Genomic DNA, 13,882 nt, shown 5'->3' with positions numbered 1-13,882 from the left:
TTTCAGCTCCCAGGAGGGATCCCTCCTTAAGTCTTCCCGCTTCAGTGGAGTTTATTGAAGGATTTTGCTCAACAATTGTTAACTGGCCCCAAGACCTCTGCGTCTTGAGCAAACAGGCCACAGCTGGGGCCATAGGGTGAGGCCCTGACCTGCTTCACTGGCCAGAGCCGGACCCCAGGTTGCCTCTGCCCCCACCAGCTGACCAGCTCCACCAGACAGAGCAAGTAGGCAGGACAATGACCTGGGGAAGGGGGGAGACGAACTTCCCTACTGGCCAGGCCTAATGCCCTTACCTCAGAAGGCAGAAGGCATCCTAATCTCCTGGGGTCCCTGCTTGGACTGGCTGTACAGTATGGTATCAGCAATCTGGGGAGCTTCACAGGCTCTGTCATCAAGATTTCCCCTAACCCACATCAGAAGGAGGCACCTAGGCCTCAGGGTGAGCTCTCTGGTGTGTGGGGGCAAAGGTAGGCACAAAGGGTGGAACTCCATGGCCTCAGCCAGAGAAGCCCAGTTCCAGGCTTTGGAGAGAGGGGATAACTCTTTTGGGCCCAGCCCAGTGGTCCAAACCTATGACACACTTGTGCCTGCACCAAGCTGTTATCACTGAAAGCTCCAACAGGTTTGCCATCACTGGCCTATCTCATTTTCACAAGGTGTTTGTGACCACAGGAATTAGAGTCTAAGGCATACACTTAGGAGGATGCTTCCCAGAAAGTCCAGTTAGGAAGGCCAGGGCCTCCTATCTTTTTCTTCCAAGTTGAGATCCCCAGGATGAAATTCATCTTGGTCAGGGGGAGAGGGACACGGGGAAGCACAATTGTCTGGCACTCGCTCTTAGCTCCACCTTTTACCTCATTTCTTGGCTGAGTCTCAGGAAGCATCAGACACCTCCTTTCAAGGAGACATCCAGGTGCTGGGAGTGCCCCTTCACACACTATCCTTCTTGTGACTGCCTTACCACAGGACATGCAAGTGTGAGTGTGCACATCTTTACTGCATTTCTACATAGGTATGTTGTGAACACATGAACACATGCTTTGTGCCATCTGTTATGAAAGCTGGCTGGTAGAGGGTAGGAGATGTGTTCTAAACCCATTGAATGTCAGGCCAAGGTGAGAAGCACAGTGCACCTCTGGGTGGGGACATGCAACCAAATGGTCTGCCTACAGGGACTACGAGTCCAGCTGTTCAGGGACTATTTTGTGACTCTGCCCACCTCCAGCTGCTCGGTCTGATGGGGCATGTATCTCTAACTGTGATGCATTTAATGCAGTTATTGAGCACCTGCTGTGTGCCCCTTTAGGTTCAAGCTTCTGGCAGTGCTCCAGGCAGGCACAATAGTTTCTTTATTTGGAAATCTTGATGCCTGCTGTGTGGATAGCAAGGCCTTCAGACCCTTTGGCAAAGCCCCTTATTCTTATTCAATTGGGCCTGAGCACTAAAGAGGCTAGTGGGGAGTGCCAGGGGAGCCTGTTGTTCAGCAATTCTGAACAAGGGCGGGTAGGGAAGGGACTGACTGAGGAGGCTATGGCCTGGTTCAGGGTGTTGGCTAGAGAAAGAATCTGGAAAGATTCTTGTTTTTCCCTAGCCATGCACTCCCATTGCTCACTATCTTCATTTGAGGTGTGTGCATGCACACACACACATGCACACAGATGGCAGGGGGTGGCAATCTCTCAGTAGAGGCTCTACGTTCTCCCTGCTTCACTGTGTGACCTTGGAAACTCAGTCCAACATGGATCTGTGCCTGCTGCTTCAGCTTCCTGCTCCCTTGCTGATGGACCAGACAAGAGAAGGGAAGGAAGGGGGCCTACAGGTGGTGGGACCATGTGCCCTATCTCTGTACCCCCCCATCCTTCTCTAGTCACACAGAGCTAGAAACCATTCTGTAATTTTTCAAGAAATTTGGGAATTAGGATCTTGATTGGGGTAGAGAAAAGCAAAGGCCTGTTGTTGAGTTGAAGTAGCTTCTACAAGGACGCTTTCAAAAGCTGGTTGGCTCAAAATAGAGTCTAGGCCCAAGGATGATTTAGTAATTTAATTTGGCAGGGGTGGATAGAGGGCCCTCATGGGGGGATCCTTCTACCTACCCATGGGGGTGCCCCGTGCTCTAATCCTCACTCCCAGAATCAAGGGATTTTAGGAAAAAGGAAGGAATGTGCCATGTCCTGCCTCAGGGCCATCCGTGACTCTCTGGGACATTCCAGTCCTAAGCCTCTTAGGCCGCAGAGAAGTTCAAACTAGAAAACCCAGTTTTGGGAGTGCAGCAGGACCACCTACCTCTGCCTGACCTAAGACCCCCCCCCCACACACACACAATGAAAAGTTCTTATTTTTGGAATATAAGGAATTGCCAGGTAGAGGCCAGAACAACCCAGTTAGATTCTTTATACTTCTTGGGACCCTAGACTGAAGTTTCCTGTTAATTGGGGTTCCCCAGCTGTCCAAAGTGAGAGCCTGGATATACTTGGACTGGACAGCTGGCTGCTGGTGGTGCACAATGGAAGTATGGAATGCGGAACTTTAAGCTGCATGTAGGACCCACGGCTCTCCTGGCTGGTGGCTCACTGAGATGTCTGCAGGACACCCATCTGGCTCCAGAGAATAGCTGAGCTGAGGGGAAGAAAAGGCTAGGGAAGTACTGTAGCAGCATCTAATCACAACTAGGAGCAGAGGGCCAGCTTTGGCTGCCCCTCAGCCTTCTCTTCCCAGCAGTTGCTTTCCTGGGAAAACATGCTCCAAAGTCTGTCTTGGAAGTCAACAAATGTTGCCTCTGCATCATAGGATCTTGGTGGCCTGGTCACCCGTGCTCTAGTCTCTCTCTTCTCCTTCCCTGGCAGAGATGTGGAAGCCCAAAGCAGCCTGGGGAAAGGGAAGGGGTACAGCAAGTTATCTCCAGTGCTGTCCCGTGGTCTGCCACTTTTGCCCTTACCCTAGACTTGTGTCCTTTGCCATGGCTAGCAGCCACCTACCAAGGATGAACAGAGATCTGGGGTTTCCTTTCTTTGGCCCTGGTGGCTTTCACAGGTCACTGGGATGCCAAGAGAATGTCCAAGCCTTAATCTCAAAGTGGGCTCAAATATTTTTCAGGCTCAGGGAATTCCTACAGGCTGGAAAATCCTGGGACTTGGATTCCAGCCTAAGGTTCCCATTACTGCGATCTGGGCCTTTGGGTCCTGGCGTTGCTACAGCATAAGTGTCTTCAATTTAGTTGCCTGGTCATTTTCAGAATTTGGAGACCCGGTTCTAGAGCAGCGGCTGTGTGCTTAGAGAACCTGCTTCAACAACCAAGCCTGGAGATAGCCGCGGAAATGTCTTTACCGGATTTTGAGAAGAACGCTTGAGTTTTTCAGGGGAGGGAAAAGCTCAGATTGTGCCAGCGAGGGCAGGCAATCCGGGTTGGGGACACTTCCGAGCTTTGCGGCGGAACGTCGGGGTCCGGGGCAAAGAGGGACCGGGGTCTGGATGATGTGTGCTGATTTTCTGCTGCATTGCTGCCTGAACGAACGAACGAACGAACGAATGAAGCGGTTTCGTTTGGGAAAAATACCCTTTTGACGCGAAGCTAAGGCCAAAGTACCAGGCCTTTTAGCGGGGCCATGGCTTTCCTTGGTGGTGGGGCCCCCATCACTAGGCGAAAAGAAGAGCGGCAGGGGGCCCTTTTGGGTTCCTTTCTCGCCAAGGCCCATAGTGTGTCGCACCGCCTTGAGAGGCTAAGGGCTTCCCAGGCTACACCTTCGCAGAGCCGAAGCCCGAGTCCCCAAAGCTGCTACTCTTTGGGGCTGCCTGGGACCAAGGCGCTGTGTAGGCGCTCAGGTTAGGTAAGGTAGAGCCAGTGACGCTACGCCTGGGGAGCAGGAACGAGCTCCTCGCGCTGCCTCGATGGCGCCTGACCTTTCACGCATTGCGCTCTGTCCCGCGCGGGTTGCCGGACCCCACACACGCCAGAAGCAAACGGTGCAGACTTAACCGCCACCTCCCTGCGCCCCACCACCGCGGATATCCCGCGCCCTTAGCTGAGTTCTTACCCCACCGGGGCAGCTCTGAGTCTGCGGCTCGTCGGGTCCGGGCTCGCCCGCCGCGGACTCTGCTTCACGTTTCGGTTCCGGCTGCGTCGCCTGATCCACTCGGCCGCTGGCTCTGTGCACTGCTGCGGTCCCCGCTGGTTCGCTACATCCCAGTGCGCAGGGTCGGGGCTGCCTCGGCGCGACCCGCTCCTCCAGCCGCCGCCGCCCGTCGCCCGCGGGGAAGGCGGGGACACCGGCCGGGGAGGCGGGAAGGGGGGAGGGGAAGCGAGGTGCTCGCCCGGACCTGCGGCGAAGGGGTGGCGCGCGGACCGCGGGCCAGGGGTCCTGGGATCCCTCCAGGCACCGGCTCTGGTCTGTGCAGCTCGGGGCCGGCCGGAGACCGGGGAGTGCGCTCGCTCCGGACTGCGTGCACAGGGAGGGGCCCTGCGGCGGGCAGATAGAGCCGCTGCGGGTCCCCACGCTCTGCTCCCTGGGCTCAGTTTCCCACCTGGCACGTGTGGGGCCGGCCCGATTTCCGTTTAGTCGGGATTTCCTGGGGTCCTGCCAGGTGACACTCAAGCTAGGATTTTGAGATTCTACCTTTTCCCCTTTCTGCTCGGCCCACGGGTGATTGGCAGGGAGCGTCCGTTGCGCAGAGCGTGGCAGACACAGAGGATTGAGGACAGACCCGAGGTTTCTCTATGTGTAAAGGTTGTGTGTACTAGAGAGGATCAGCCGCCGCCATACTTGGGGTGGGGGTTCCTCCCCTCTCTTCAAGCGCACACTGCAGAGGAAAGGAAGACCCATAGCAGGAGTGCAGACCCTTCTAGCTCCCTTGACAGCCCTGAACACGCTCCAGCAGTCATCTTGCTCTCCGTAGTGAGCAGGGAGGCCTGACCTATGTGGCACCGTAGGCCTGTTCCTGGCTGGCTGTCACTGGGAGATGCATAGGACAGAGGGGTCCTGAGAGCCTGCCCGCCCCCACACCCATAGCCCACCGGGTGCCTAGCCTTGGTCAGTGGCCAGATAACTCTGCTGTGGGAGCCTCCTAGGGCAATACTATTTCTAGTTCCCCAAGCTCCCAGACAGAGATTTCGGCTGTTGGGACTGTGGGATGCATCGCCGAATCGGGTTGTGGCCTGTCGCTGTCAGGTACAAGAGCAGCCAAGCCTGCCTGCTGATGGCCACTGGCTTCAGCAGGGCCGCTTCTGCGCAAGGTGTCGGGCTTCAGCAGGGCGGCAGGCTGGCATTAATATTTCATAAGGCGCTGTCACCGGCGGCGCCTCCCTGCCTGGTTCTTGCCGACAGCTGGGGTGGTTGAGGCCACGACTCTGTGCACCCACAGGTGCCCGGCTTGTTCGTATGGCCAACGCAGCCTGGCCAGAGAACACAGCCTGGGATCCCTGTCCCAGCTCCCAAAGCCAGAAGCCTGCCCGATCCAGACTCGAGGAGGTCTCGGTGTTCAGGCCCTGCGTGGTGCCCCTTTGCCCTGTGGTGGTCTTGGCGGGGAGGGGCATTCCACACCCTTCCCAGACTGCAGAAGCCCTTCTCTGGTGGGTGTGTGGGGCTCCACATGCACAAGATCTTTAGGTTTAAGAGTCCTGATCAAAGCACAAATAGAACAGACCAGGAGACTGTATAGCTAACAAGTCACCTTCTACTTGGAGCCTGCACTGTGAGGATTTTGGCACTCCCCCTTACATGCCCCTTGGCTGTTTTATGTGTGAAAGCATCCCGTTGGCAGGGTCGGACTTCTGAATGGCTGAGCTCAGAAGCTTAGGTGCCCATCTCCAACAATGCCCAATGTCTTTGGCCATAAATACGTCCTCTAGAGCCTCACTGTGGAGGAAAATGCAGGCATTTACATGGAGTGGCATTTACTCCCGTGTCTGCAGCGGGAAGTCACACCTTCTTACCTCTGCAAAATGGAGATTTTCCTGGGTTTTGTTCTTTATGGGTGACTGGCAATGTGATTCTCTGAGTGCCCTAGTTCCCAGACAGTGCACTCTCTCTGCCACGTGTTGCCTGGAGTTGGAATCTTGTCTGTGTCTTTTACTGGGTGTGGGGCTTTGGGCAAGTCATGGGACTCTCCCAGCCTCAGCTTCTGTATCTTGTGAAATGGGAGAATAAGAGCTCTCACTTCCTGACACGGATGGGGAAGATGAAGGTGAGGGTCTTGGCTTCTGGACTGAACACTAATGGTAGCATCCTCCAGGTTGCTTTACTTTCATTTTTGTTTCCTCTTTTCTCAGTGTGGTCATGCTAGTTGAGTCAGGTAAGAATAGACAGAGTAGAACTGTCCCTCTCCTCTGCTTGGCCCCTTGAAGTTTTTCCTTCCAAGTGGGGTGGGGTGGAGTGTGATAGGGGCTTGGAAACTTGGATATTCTTGGTGAACTAGGATGAGCCCAAATACACCTTTTATGCTCTTATTTCCCCTTCTTCCAGAAAGAATACTTCACAATTTGCTCTAAGTTTGATGTCTTGGTGCATATGTATGTTTATTGGGAGGATGGAGGGCTCAGGAATCAGAGAGGAGTGTTGGGGCTGGCTTTATTATGGGCAGACCTTGAGTACCAATCACTTCAGCATTGCGCTTCCCGGTGCTTGTTCAGAAAAGGTCAGCAGAATCGGGTGACACCCGTTCTGTGTCTCTTCTTCTGAGGTAGCATGCTTCCTCTAATAGGAGTTTCTCTCCTAGTGCAAAATTCTAAGATAAATTTGTCACATAGGTTCACAAAAAACATAATAGGCAAGTGTCTGCAGCCACAGTCGTGTGGAAAGACATAGCAACCCTTTCAGCGGCATTCTTATATCAATACTAGTAAAAGTAGGGAGAGCGTCTTTTCCCTTTATTGTTTTAATGGCAATGTATTGAAATTAATTTGTTTGGGTAGCAATAGTTAAAACCTGTTGCTCCTACAAATTATAAGTTTCTTGATGACAGAATTGAGCCTCTTTTGCCAACACTAGACCCCTCCCTAAAGTGGGCAATCCATTCCTGAGCCAGTCACTTTGTGGAGAAGAATGACTCAGGAATGGTGTGGCTTAAGGTCACAGACTTCTCCTCAGAAGACGAGGCTGCCACTACTAGAAGGAATATTCACCACACTGCCCTAAGAATCCTAGATTCTTTTTTTATTTTTATTTTTAAAAATTTATTTATTTTTTTAAAATTAATTTTATTGAGAAACAAATAGCAATGAGACAGTTTCAAAACCAATTAGTAGGACAATTTCGATAATTAATACATTGCATATTGTCTTCATAGTGGTTATTCATAGTACAAGATGGGGACATGATATCCCATCCATACACTATTAGTACAAATCTTTTTTCTCATTGAGTTAAGAGAAGAATTCTAGTTTCTTAAGAATCCAGTAAGTTCTCTGAGTTGGTATGACAGGGAAAGAGATGATTTCCAAAGAAGCCTTGACTCTGTGGAGGTTCTTAGGTGGCTGCTGATGTTATGGGTGGAGGGTCCACCCCAATGTGACAAGGAGACATAAGCTCTGTTGGCAGAGTCTTAAGTTAATCAGAATTGAGGGTAGAGGTGGAGGGTTACTGGAAGGTCTCTGGAGGCTCCGAGTCTGGTTAACACTAACAAAGATGAATTCATAGAACAAGAGAGGATTTATTTGCATTCTCCTCTACATTTATGAGATGGAGTACGTTGGAAGCTCTAAATGTAAAGAGGACCCACTAGGATCAGATAAGATATTAATGTGTTTCAACATCACTTTTATCATGAAAAAAGAAGCTATTCAGTCATCTCCAGCACTTTTTTTTTTTTTTTTCTGTTGCAGTTCTGTAAGCATCCACATAGAATGGTAGAAGTCCTGGCCCAGGACCTTCTCAGGTCAGCAAAAGTTTTGAGAAAATATATTTTGTGCCTGTCATTCTGTGACTGCGGTGGCTCCTGCTCATTTGGGTTGAGCCAAAGAGGCAGACACCCCAACCACTAACCACATTTGGAGCACAGTGCTGGAGAGAAAAATCTGTAGCCTGATATTGAAGGATGTTGAATGACATTCTAAGGAGTTTCCTGGGATAGTTTCTTCCTCTGACACCCCTCTCTAGAAAGTATCATCTGAAAAAAAAGTATATGCAAAGATTCTGTGGTTCCCTTGACAATCTCAAAGAAAGCCAGGTGGTTACATAAATGGGCACCTGTCCGTTCACTGGCAACAGGGGAAGAAGCAGAGTGCCGGGGAAGAAGAGGTTGGAGAATGAAATGGGAACCAGTTGCCTAAGGGCTTCATAATTATTCAGTTGAGAGCTGGAGATGTTGTTGTCCTGAAGGCAAAGAGGAACAGATAAAGGGTTGGAATGGTGACAGATTTGGTCAGATTTATATTTTGGAAAGGCTGTTTTTCTGGGGCTGGGGGTGTAATTCTGGGGGTAGAGCACATACTTAGGTTATGCAGGCCTTGGGTTTGATCCCCAGCATCAGAAGAAAAGAAAAGAAAAGGAAAAGAAAGCCTGCCCTTCCTAGACAGTAGAAGGTGGAATTGGGGAGGTGGGCTGGGAATAGATTACTGCAAATTCACTATCATTCCATTTGTCCTGCTTTTCCATCTGTCTGTCTGCCTTTTCAGTGACTGTAAGCATAGGAGGCTACAGTTTGATGTGGAACATATGAAGGTGTGAAGTTATTGCCCTGCTTTTTCTGGGGCTGCCCCATTGGAGAGCCTCAGTTTAACTATCTGCAGGCTTACGGTTAGGTTCTCTTGACCACTGGCTCTGTGGCCAACACTTCAGCAGCATTCTAGGTGTCTGCTTCATGCATGATGAAGCAGGGTGCTTGGGGCCTGAAGGGGCACAGCCACTATTGAATGCAGACAATTTGAGGACCCAGCATAAGACACACAGTCCTGTTAGAGGCTTTCAAAATAATTATCTCAGCCTGTGCTGGCTGGCTGATGGCAGCCTATTAGCCTTGAGTTGGAAATTCTGAATTGTTTCATGACAATTGAAAACATGATTGGAGACCGACCAGGTGGGAACTGCCCATGAAATATTTATGTTTCCTCAGTGTTGTGGGGCTGTTCCCCTTCATCTTGGGAACACTGGATGCACAGAGGTAGCGGCTTTTGTGTGACCATTGTTGTGCTTGAGGGGTCCTTGGGATGATGACCCCAAGATTTTTTTGGAGGTACTTGGGGCTGAACCCAAGGCCTTTGCACCAAGCTATATCGCCAGTCCTTTTTAATTTTTTATTTTAAGACAAGGTCTGTCATGTTACTACATTCATTGCTCAGGCTAGCTCTAACTTGCCCTCTTCCTGCCTCAGCCTCTCAGAACACTGGGGTTGTTGCACCACCATGCCCAGCAGAGGTAGATATGTTTTTGTGTAGAGTTAACGTTGGTTTGGGGACCTGTACCTGTCGTCGCCTTACTCCCAGCTGTGCACATAGTGCTCCAGCCTTACTACCAGACACTAGTGGAGCAGAATCTAGGGCTGGAGAGGCTCTGTGTGTTTACAGTAGATCCACATTCTTCCCAGTACCAAAGGCTGCTGCACGTTAGTCTGGGTGTGAATCCCAGTTCTGCCCACTTCATGTAGTGGATCTTGTTCCTCAGTCATCCAGTGTGGGATGCTAAGAGTTCTTCCCTTGCAGGGCTGTGAGGTAAGGGGCTGCCATATGTGGAGGGTGTGACCCTGAGCCACATCAGGTGTTCAACAAGACCCGCCTTTGTAGATCCTGGGGTCAGCTGACCACTGCATATAGGGGCCTCGGCTGAATCTACAGGGCTATTGAGTCCCTTTTTCTCTGCTGAGTGCTTTGAAGTACTTTGCATTTTTTCCGTATTTTCAAATTCTAAATATTCATGCTAGAAGGGTATGTGCTGGTCTGGCAGGCACCTTTGATGGGTGAAGTGCCTTGGTTCTTGGTATGGATCCCCACATGCCTCAGAGGTCTCTGCTCATCAGAGTGTGCCCCTGTCATAGCAGAGAAAACTGGTGGGCTGCACCAGCCTGGCTTCCTGACCTCAGGACCTGCTCAGGGTGGCAGGGGCCTGGAGCTTATTGCTCCTTTTAAATTTCTCTTTAGCCATTTGTGATTTGAATCAGAAAATATCTACAGAATGCCTACTGGATATACGTAGAGGGGTTAATAGAGTTTTGAGCACCAGCTGTATGCCTAGCTGCTCAGGCTTTTTGTCTAAGGCCACTTCTTCATCAGGGCCAACTGTCAGCCCTGCTGTCAAGCAGGGAAAGGCTCAGTGACTAGAACAAGATCCCAAATAATGGTAAGAATAACACCATCTCCCATGGATTAAGGACTCAAATGTGAGCCAGGCCTTCACCAATAAATTCCTATACATTAGCTCCTTCAGTTTTCAAAGCAAACATGTAGTACAGGGACTGTTTTGAGTCCCAAGGATTAAGAAATTGAACCCAGGAAGTGACAGAGCTCTGTCTGGGCTCCTGGGCTCTTTGTCTGTTCCCCTTAAGCCTGCCAATATGCCTATGAAGTCAGATGCAACAACACCATGGAAATGGGTTCCTCTCTGTGTTCCCACTATCATACAGAGAAACTGAGGCCCAGAGATCTGCCCCCCCCCCCCCCCCGTGTCTTTGGCCTCTGGGCCTCGACCTGGCACAGCCATCTGTCTATCTCCTTCCTGGTGCTGACTATGAAATCAAGGCCTGGCATCTTCCCAGAGAACCTGCCTTTCTGGGGGCTGTCTGCCATCCAGCAGGGCACCTTGACCTGCCTGGTTGGGCAGCACCATCCTAGGAAACAAGGCTGTGGGGTGGGGCCAGCTCCTCCCATGGAGGTTGGAACTGTTTTTGAGCCAATAATGGTTGTTCCTGTCTATTCTTTCTGCTTCTCCTATTGGGGTCTAGCTTATACTCAGTCCCCCATGCCAAATCTCAGATCCTTATAGGTTCCCCCTTTTCTTCCCTTCAATACATGCTCAAGGGACCATAGTGGCAGATTAGATAGGGTGCAAGGGAGCTGGATTTCTGGTGGGTAGAGACCTACACCTGGGTACACCTGCAGGTGGGACATGGGGCTATAGAGAATGGGGGCTGCCTCTGAGCCTTAGAGGTGAGGCTTGTTTGTGCACAAAGCCCACATCTCTGCCGAGTAGATAAACACAGGGTGAGGGGACGAGTCTTGACAAATGTTTGCCAAGTCCCTGGCCGACTTGGGAGTCAGGAGCAAGCTTGTTTGGCAGAACAAAGGGGAGAACAGCCTGTAAGGGGCCATAAATAGTGAGGAAGGAGGAGTGGCCTGGGCTTGAAGGCTCCACAGGACCTTGTCCCCAGGTTGTCTCTGCCAAAGCATACCATCATCCTATCCCATCTGCTTTGGCCCAGAATGCCAGAGCCTGGATTATACTGGTGGCAACTTTTCTACCTGCTGAGCTATGGCTCTCTAGCAGTTGCTGGGGGCATAGGCAGGGTGGGAAGTCTGTGTGTCCTATACATCCCAAGATTCCTCTTCCTCTAAGAACCAGGAAGTTTGGCTAAACTTCAGTCAACAGTGGCAGAGCTTCTAAGAGGCAGAACTGGACTGGGACTGGGACCTGGAAGCTTGTGACATCTAAACATACCTATGCCGAGAGGGGTTCAACACCCTCAGGAGATCAAAATCTCTGTCTGTCTGTCTGTCTTTCTGTCTGTCTCTCTCTCTCTCTGTGTCTGTGTCTGTGTCTCTGTCTGTCTGTGTCTGTCTGTGTCTGTCTGTGTCTGTCTGTGTCTGTCTGTCTGTCTGTCTGTCTGTCTGTCTGTCTGTCTGTCTGTCTCTCTCTCTCTTCACATAGTCCAGACAAATAAGGCTTCTTCAGAGGAAGAGGGAAAACCAAAGTTGGGTGTGATAAGGCAAGATACTTCCCTACTTTCATCTCAGCTTCTGCAACTGTGATATGGGTCCTCAGCCTTGGTCAGTACCTTGCACTGCAAAGAAAGGATGCTGAGTCCAAATGTCTGTGTTCCTTGCTTCCTACTTACATTTCTGTTTTGCTTTCTGCTCCCTGAGGCTAGGATGGGTTCGGTGGCAGGAAAGTGGAAGAAGAGACACCAGCTTCCAATCCCCTTGCCTACCTCAAGCAGCATAGACTGATCAGCAAGTCAGATGCTAAATCTCTTAAATTCAGTTTCTATTTCCCATCCTGATCTGATTTAAGTTCTTTGTATGTACTTTACAACGTTCATATCAAAGTCTCAGAAGTGGACATAAATATATAAACATGATTATATTATAAATGTGAATTTTTAGGATAGATATACAGCTACTTTCTCATAATTCAATGAGAAGAAAGATTTGTACTAATAGTGTTTGTACAGGATAACATTTCTGCATCTTGTACTATGAATAACCACTACAAAGACAACAATATACAACGTATTAATTACTGAAACTGCCCTACTATTTGGTTTTGAAACTGTCTCATAACTATTTGTTTCTCAATAAAATGAATAAAAAAAGTGAATTTTAAGAAGTGACATTTTGAAGAAATGCATTGAACAGTTCATAAATAGGACAAGTGCTTGACTTCTTGGCATGCACCTGAGTTTTTGTAGCAGTTTTTCTTGGAATGGCTAAAAACTGGAGACAACTAACATCCTACAGTGTTGAGTGTCTAAACTGTGGTATGTTCATATTGCAGAACACTACTCAAAAACGAAAAAGAATGAAGTATTGATTCTTTTTGGCTGAATTTCAATCTCGATTTTTAAAAAAAGTCAGTTTCAAAAGTTCATACACTGGAAGATTCTATTTATATAAAGTGACAAAAACTTCTCCTGGTTCTGGTGCTCCAACCCAGAGCCTTGAGCATGCCAAGGACATGTTCTACCACTGAGTTACACTTCCAGGAAGATGATAACATTGACAATTTTGGAAATGGATTAGTAGTTGCCAAGAGTTGGGGGCTATCAGGGTTGTCGGAGGAGAGCGCAGTGCTAATGCACTAGTTCAGTTTCTTGATTTACACTTTACACTTGAGTCAGTTTTCTGGTCTTGATATTGTAAACTGGGTAAAGATACACAGCTGACTTGGCTGTGCTGTCTTGGCATCTATGAATCTATATTATTTCAAAGTAAAACGTTTTAAAAAAGCTCCTAAAATTAATAAAAGGCAGATTTAGCATTCTACTTAGGGGGCAGAAGGCATGTATCCATAGGCCAACAAGACCCATTGGAGGAGCCACTGGAAAGGCAGCCGGGCCAGGAGCTGGAGCTAGGAGGCAGAGATGAGGCTCGCTGGATCCTGGACCCAGGCATGCCTTTCCAGTCGCGCTGAATTACAGAATGCTTCGGAAGTGACTGGTGGACCCATAGCTGGTGCCGGTGCATCCTATGCCAGCGTGGGGGAAGTTGAGCTGAAATGTGCGCAGGAAGGAGGGAGCAGGCTTGTAGGATTCGCCTGCTATGGGTTCTGACCACCAGAGGCAGCAGCTAAGGCGGTCACCGGGAAAGGGCACTCGCAGGCTGTTGGAGCCTCCTCATTGTCCTTCTCGAGGCGGGGGCAACGTTTGCATAGCTGGGTGAGTGCACCCAGGCTCGCAGAGCGCACCACAGAGTCCACTGTGCGACCTGGAGACCGGTGGAGCAATGACATCTCCCAGTTTGGCTTCTCCTTTGCCCTAGAAAAGCATTTGCACCAAAGAGCAAGCGGTGCACAGCAAGCTATGCATAGCGGGACAAGCCACAGGGTGATGGTGGCAGTGGTGGAGGAGCCCATTACCCAGAAAGTGGCTCCGCTGCCACGTGCAGGCGGCTGACGCTCAGGCCCTGCGAGAGCACTCTCCTCTCTGGCTGCCTTATCTGATTTCCATTTCGAGTCCTTCTCTTCGACCCAGAAGGCGTCTCCCTAAAACAGTCTCAACGGGCCAGGGAGATGGCTCAATGGAATAA

Source organism: Octodon degus, unplaced genomic scaffold (genome assembly GCF_000260255.1).
Source record: "Octodon degus isolate 3935 unplaced genomic scaffold, OctDeg1.0 scaffold00048, whole genome shotgun sequence".
In the NCBI taxonomy this organism is placed as follows: Eukaryota; Metazoa; Chordata; class Mammalia; order Rodentia; family Octodontidae; genus Octodon; species Octodon degus.
The sequence above is the reverse complement of the archived record's forward strand: the minus strand, read 5'-3'. Positions refer to the sequence as shown.